We start from the raw sequence: 8,256 nt of genomic DNA, 5'->3' as shown, positions 1-8,256 counted from the left end.
ACTGCTTGAATCGAAGTTATAGATCCCTTTTTAGTAGAAGCAATTCTTTCTTGCAAAGAACCCATTTCTGTACTAAGAGTAGGTTGATAACCCACTGCGGAGGGCATTCTCCCTAATAAAGCGGATACCTCTGATCCTGCTTGAACAAAACGAAAGATATTATCGATAAATAAAAGCACGTCTTGCTTATTAACATCTCGGAAATATTCTGCCATAGTTAGGGCAGTTAAACCAACTCTCATACGAGCTCCCGGTGGTTCATTCATTTGGCCATAGACTAGAGCTACCTTTGATTCCTCAATATTTTTTTCATTAATTACTCCGGATTCCTTCATTTCCATATAAAGATCATTTCCTTCACGAGTCCGTTCCCCTACTCCACCGAATACGGATACGCCCCCATGAGCTTTAGCAATGTTATTGATTAATTCCATGATCAGTACTGTTTTACCTACTCCAGCCCCCCCAAATAGTCCTATTTTTCCTCCACGTCGATAAGGAGCTAAAAGATCGACGACCTTAATACCTGTTTCAAAGATGGATAATTTCGTATCTAACTCGATAAAGGCAGGCGCAGATCTATGAATAGGGAACGTTGCACTACTATCTACAGGACCCAAATTGTCAACAGGCTCCCCAAGAACGTTGAAAATTCGTCCGAGAGTAGCTCCACCGACCGGAACACTGAGAGGAGCTCCCGTGTCAATCACTTCCATTCCTCTCATCAACCCGTCCGTAGCACTCATAGCTACAGCTCTAACTCGATTATTTCCTAATAATTGTTGTACCTCACAAGTCACATTAATTTGCTTATCGGCAGTGTCTCTACTCTGGACTACCAAAGCGTTATAAATATAAGGTAACTTGCCCGGGGGAAAAGTGACATCCAGCACGGGTCCAATAATTTGATCGATACGACCTGTACTTTTTTCTTCAATTGTGGAAACCCCGGGACGAGAAGTAGTAGGATTGGTTCTCATAATTATCACATAATTAAAAAAAAGGAATTTGTCGAAATTTTTCTTTTTTTATTGTTGAATAATGCCAAATCAAATCAAAAAAAATCCAAAAGTAAAAAGGAAATGAATTAGTTAATTCAATAAGAGAGAAAAGGGGACCAGGACTTGATTTCGTTGCCCAAGCGAATCCCATTCAATCGTTTACTCATGGAATGAGTCCGTTGGAAAGTTCAATCAATCTTTTTTTCATATACATTTTGCCTTTTGTGGAGGATCTGTGCCTACTCTACTTTCCTATCTAGGACTTCGATATACAAAATATATACTACTGTGAAGCATAGATTGCTGTCAACAAAGAATTTTATTAGTATTTAGTTAGGTATTTGCATTCAAAATAAGAAAAGAGAACTATTAAGAACTTGTAAAATAAGGATTAGGGATTAATTTGGGTTGCGCTATATCTATCAAAGAGTATACAATAATGATGGATTTGGTAAATCAAATCCATGGTTTAATAACGAACCGTGTTAACTTACCATAACAACAACTCAATTCCTATCGAATTCCTATAGTGGAATTCCTATAGGATAGAACATACACAGGGTGTACGCATTATATATGAATGAAACATATTCATTAACCTAAGCATGCCCTCAATTTTCTTTAATGAGTTGATATTATATTAATTGAATATCCTTTTTGTTTTACGAGATTTTTGCTAAAGTTTCATTTACGCCTAATTAACATCGAGTAGACCCTGTTATTGTGAGAATTCTTAATTCAAGAGTTATAGGGAGGGACTTATGTCACCACAAACAGAAACTAAAGCAGGTGTTGGATTTCAAGCTGGTGTTAAAGATTATAAATTGACTTACTACACCCCAGAGTATGAAACTAAGGATACTGATATCTTGGCAGCATTCCGAGTAAGTCCTCAGCCTGGGGTTCCGCCCGAAGAAGCAGGGGCTGCAGTAGCTGCCGAATCTTCTACTGGTACATGGACAACTGTTTGGACTGATGGACTTACCAGTCTTGATCGTTACAAAGGACGATGCTATCACATCGAGCCTGTTCCTGGGGAAGACAACCAATTTATCTGTTATGTAGCTTATCCATTAGACCTATTTGAAGAGGGTTCCGTTACTAACATGTTTACTTCCATTGTGGGTAACGTATTTGGTTTCAAAGCCCTACGTGCTCTACGTTTGGAGGATCTACGAATTCCCCCTACTTATTCAAAAACTTTCCAAGGCCCGCCTCATGGTATCCAAGTTGAAAGAGATAAGTTGAACAAGTATGGTCGTCCTTTATTGGGATGTACTATTAAACCAAAATTGGGATTATCCGCAAAAAATTATGGTAGAGCGTGTTATGAGTGTCTACGTGGTGGACTTGATTTTACCAAAGATGATGAAAACGTAAACTCACAACCATTTATGCGCTGGAGAGACCGTTTTGTCTTTTGTGCCGAAGCTATTTATAAATCACAGGCCGAAACCGGTGAAATCAAGGGGCATTACTTGAATGCGACTGCGGGTACATGTGAAGAAATGCTTAAGAGAGCTGTATTTGCGAGAGAATTAGGGGTTCCTATTGTAATGCATGACTACTTAACTGGGGGATTCACCGCAAATACTACTTTGGCTCATTATTGCCGCGACAATGGCCTACTTCTTCACATTCACCGTGCAATGCATGCAGTTATTGATAGACAGAAAAATCATGGTATGCATTTCCGTGTATTAGCTAAAGCATTGCGTATGTCTGGGGGAGATCATGTCCACTCCGGTACAGTAGTAGGTAAGTTAGAAGGGGAACGCGAAATTACTTTAGGTTTTGTTGATTTATTGCGCGATGATTTTATTGAAAAAGATCGTGCTCGCGGTATCTTTTTCACTCAGGACTGGGTATCCATGCCAGGTGTTATACCGGTAGCTTCAGGTGGTATTCATGTTTGGCATATGCCAGCTCTGACCGAAATCTTTGGGGACGATTCTGTATTACAATTTGGTGGAGGAACTTTAGGACATCCTTGGGGAAATGCACCTGGTGCAGCAGCTAATCGAGTGGCTTTAGAAGCCTGTGTACAAGCTCGTAACGAAGGGCGCGATCTTGCTCGCGAAGGTAATGAAATTATCCGAGCAGCTTGCAAGTGGAGTCCTGAACTAGCCGCAGCTTGTGAAGTATGGAAGGCGATCAAATTCGAGTTCGAGCCGGTAGATACTATCGATTAACTAGATAAAACTAAAGATAAAGAAGGTATAAATAAAAAAGAAACGAAATAAAAAGAGACAAAAATCAGTTATGAAATGCAGTAATTCTTCTTTATTCTTCTAATTGATTGCAATTAAACTCGGCTCAATCTTTTTTTTTTCTAAAAAAGATTGAGCCGAATAAAAATAGATCATGATATGATCATGAGACTTGACAAATCGAGATTCGTCTATTCTATATATCTAGAATATATATATTAAGGTATAATACAATAAAGAAATACAAATAAAATACTAAAATATAGTATTATCATATGATAATGGAATCAAATACGCAGTATTTACAGAAAAAAGTCTTCGTTTATTGGGAAAGAATCAATATACTTTTAATGTCGAATTGGGATTCACTAAGACAGAAATAAAGCATTGGTTCAAACTCTTCTTTGGATTAAGGTGGTAGCTGTGAATAGCCATCGACTACCTGGAAAAGGTAGAAGAATAGGACCTATTCTGGGCCATACAATGTATTACAGACGTATGATCATTACCCTTCAACCGGGTTATTCTATTCCACTTCTAGATAGAGAAAAAAACTAAAGGAGAATGAATGAAAAAAGACATAGTTTGGAAGTTAGACCTTTTTATAGGACTCTCTTTCAATTTCAAAAAAGAGGACGTTTGAAACTTTTAACAGGCGTAATCGTGAGTCAACAAGTGACTCGAACTGTGTGTAAAAAAAGAAGCATTTTTTTTTTTCAAAATGCTAGAACTAGATAAGGAAGTTTTCTATAACCTTGATAAAAAGGATAAAAAGGTAGTTTTAGTTTATGACTCCGATCAAGAGCGAGAAATCCTTGATTTGGGGTTGGACATAGAACCTGGACCCATCGTAGAGACGTTTAGTTCAAAAGAAAGGATCGTATCCTGATGGTAAGAATTATACTTTCGTGGAAATACAGCGCTATAGACTTCAATGCGGTAGAGTAGACGTTTTGTTCCTAATTTTTCTGGACCAAACCTCCACTCCGACCCAACGATACAATGAATTTTTTCTGTTCATATTCATAAATAAAAAAGATTCGGAATCGCAATGCTACTATATGCGTCCAGAGGAGTATTTGGAATAATATTCTTCTATAATCCATTAGTGCGCGGGGTCTTACTAACAGGACTTCGCTGCACGGGACGGGTCTTCGTCGAAAAGCTAACTCCACCCGGCATTTTCATACCCTTTCTTTGGGTGGTATATCGCCTTTAAAAGTCTAAGAGGGTAGTAGGGGATCTATAGTAGGTAAGATAATTTGCCCTTTGATTTTGATTGAATATACTATTTTTCCGCCTTTACCACGCATTATTGTATGCGCTTCTAGAGAAGTATGTATGCAGGAAGTAAATTCTAACCGCTTTCTTTTGAATCCAATTTCAAATTAGATTAGAAAGATAGAAAGGCCATGAGGATGGGAAAATAAAAATAAAATATTTTTAATTAGTTCTCCTTTTTTGGAATTTTATTATTATCCTTTCATTTTTTTTACAGAATATTTTTCAAACTAAAAAATACAATAGTCAATATTCCTTATAATAGATATACTTAATTATATCATAAGAATCTTAAGATATTTTTCGACTAGATAGAAATAGTAAATTTGAATTGAGACACCTATTCCATGACGGATTTAAACTTACCTTCTATTTTCGTGCCTTTAGTAGGCTTAGTATTTCCGGCAATTGCAATGACTTCTTTATTTCTTTATGTGCAAAAAAATAAGATTGTCTAGTATTTTTTAGTGTAAGTAATATAATATGGTAGGGTATGTGGCTTTTTCTACACACACTTTCTACACACAAATGAAAAACGGTTATGGATGCGGATATAGGCTACGAGCATAAATGCATGAATATGCAGAGCCAGGTATAGCGAGTTTTATTTTTTTTATTTTAATTGAATCAACGAATATTTTTGGAATAGAAAGTCAATGTATCTAACCTATTATTTCACAGGAGTACTAGTTGCTGAAGGCGATTTCAGAATCAAAAAAAGTAAAGTCAAAATTATTTAGCTTATTCTCTCAATTTCAATCGACCGCTGCTGGATTTAGTATATCTAATATGAATTGGCGATCAGAACACATATGGGTAGAACTTCTAAAAGGTTCTCGAAAAAGGGGTAATTTTTTCTGGGCCTGTATTCTTTTTCTAGGTTCACTAGGATTCTTATCGGTTGGGACTTCCAGTTATCTTGGTAAGAATATTATATCTATACTTCCATCTCAAGAAATTCTTTTTTTTCCGCAGGGGGTCGTGATGTCTTTCTACGGAATCGCAGGCCTATTCATTAGCTCCTACTTGTGGTGTACTATTTTGTGGAATGTAGGTAGTGGTTATGACCGATTCGATAGAAAAGAGGGAATAGTGTGCATTTTTCGTTGGGGATTCCCTGGAATAAAACGTCGCGTCTTCCTTCGATTCCTTATGCGGGATATCCAATCAATTAGAATTCAGGTTAAAGAGGGTCTTTATCCTCGTCGTATTCTTTATATGGAAATCCGGGGCCAGGGGATCATTCCCTTGACTCGTACTGATGATAAATTTTTTACTCCACGAGAAATTGAACAAAAAGCTGCCGAATTGGCCTATTTCTTGCGCGTACCAATTGAAGTATTTTGAGGTATCTTTTTTGAACTGAGTTGAATGAAGAAAAGAAGAATTGGAAGAAGAAAAATTTTCTCAACACGGGGAGGAAGTCCCTTCTAAATTGGATTTGTTATTGTAAGGGGATTTTTAAGTATTTATCTAAAGGAAGGAACAAACGAGGATAAGAGAAAATTGCTTTTAATTTTTTTTGTCCAAGTGAGATATATCGCATACTATTCTTCCTTTTTCATCCGAAAGGGCTTTTTTATTCTATTTCACTATTTCATTCCATCTAGATCTAAGAAAGAACCCAATGCACTGAAATTCCACTAATATACAAAAAAGAAGAATAGATACAGGGTATCAAACCTATAGAGTTTTTGCTTCAAAGAAATAGAAATATCATGAAATAGAAATATCATCATATAGAGTCAGGGAATGGAATAGAGTCAGCGAATGAAGCATATTCATTAACAACTCCATTTACAGATCAAAAATGAAAAAAAAGAAAGCATTGCCTTCTTTACTATATCTTGTATTTATCGTACTTTTGCCTTGGGGGGTCTCTTCCTCATTTAACAAATGTCTGGAACTTTGGATTAAGAATTGGTGGAATACCAGGCAATCCGAAACTCTCTTAACTGATATTCAAGAGAAAAGGATTCTAGAAAGATTCATAGAATTAGAAGAACTTTCTCTCTTGGACGAGATGATAAAAGGGAAACTAAAGACACATGTACAAAAACCTCCTACAGGAATACACAAGGAAATAATACAATGGGTCAAAATAAATAATGAGGATCATCTCCATATCATTTTGCATTTCTCGACAAATATAATCTGTTTGGCTATTCTAAGTGGTTCTTTTTTTCTGGGTAAAGAGGAACTTGTCATTTTGAATTCTTGGGTTCAGGAATTCTTCTATAATTTAAATGACTCAATAAAAGCTTTTTTTATTCTTTTAGTTACTGATTTTTTTGTTGGATTTCACTCCACTCGTGGTTGGGAACTAGTAATTCGTTGGGTCTACAACGATTTTGGATGGGCTCCTAACGAGCTTATTTTCACTATTTTTGTTTGTAGTTTTCCAGTAATTCTAGATACATGTTTGAAATTTTGGGTCTTTTTTTGTTTAAACCGTCTATCTCCTTCGCTTGTAGTCATTTATCATTCAATTAGTGAAGCATAAATTCATTCGATCTCCCGATATTAATATTAATCAAATTAGCAAGCATCTTTCTTTAGAAAGAAAGCCCTTTTCCATTTTAGCAAAATTCTTTCTATTTATACCTACTTTAAGGTATTCATCATTGCAGTACAACTGTTGCAGTAGAATGACAACAGATTCGTGTATAGGGAACTAGATTAGCTTAGCTACCTATCTAATTTATTGTAGAAATTCTGGGATCTGCGATTGGACATGGAAAATAGAAATACTTTTTCTTGGGTAAAAGAACAGATAACTCGATCGATTTCTGTATCGATCATGATATACGTAATAACTCGGACATCTATTTCAAATGCATATCCCATTTTTGCGCAGCAGGGTTATGAAAACCCACGAGAAGCAACTGGACGAATTGTATGTGCCAATTGCCATTTAGCTAGCAAGCCCGTCGATATTGAAGTTCCCCAAGCTGTGCTTCCCGATACTGTATTTGAAGCAGTTCTTCGAATTCCTTATGATATGCAATTGAAACAAGTTCTTGCTAATGGAAAAAAGGGAGGGTTGAATGTAGGTGCTGTTCTTATTTTGCCCGAGGGATTCGAATTAGCGCCGCCCGATCGTATTTCCCCTGAGTTAAAAGAAAAGATAGGAAATCTTGCTTTTCAGAGTTATCGTCCCGATAAAAAAAACATTCTTGTGATAGGCCCTGTTCCCGGTAAGAAATATAGTGAAATTGTCTTTCCCATTCTTTCCCCTGATCCTGCTACGAAGAAAGATGCTCATTTCTTAAAATATCCCATATATGTAGGGGGAAACCGAGGAAGAGGACAGATCTATCCTGATGGTAGCAAGAGTAACAATACAGTCTATAATGCTACGTCAACAGGTATAGTAAGAAAAATACTACGTAAAGAAAAGGGGGGGTATGAAATATCCATAGTTGATGCATCAGATGGACGCCAAGTGATTGATATTATACCTCCCGGACCAGAACTTCTTGTTTCAGAGGGGGAATCCATCAAGCTTGATCAACCATTAACAAGCAATCCTAATGTGGGAGGTTTTGGTCAGGGGGACGCAGAAATCGTGCTTCAGGATCCATTACGTGTCCAAGGCCTTTTGTTCTTCTTCGCATCCGTTATTTTGGCACAAGTTTTTTTGGTTCTCAAAAAGAAACAGTTTGAAAAGGTTCAATTGTACGAAATGAATTTCTAGGTCCCGGGATTTCTTACCATCAAGTTGGTAAAAAGCCTCGATTTATTGGCAATTGCTAGAATTATCT

Source organism: Triticum urartu, unplaced genomic scaffold (assembly GCF_056163025.1).
Source record: "Triticum urartu cultivar PI428250 unplaced genomic scaffold, HENAU_Tu73 scaffold2, whole genome shotgun sequence".
NCBI lineage: Eukaryota > Viridiplantae > Streptophyta > Magnoliopsida > Poales > Poaceae > Triticum > Triticum urartu.
Note: the sequence above shows the minus strand (reverse complement) of the source record.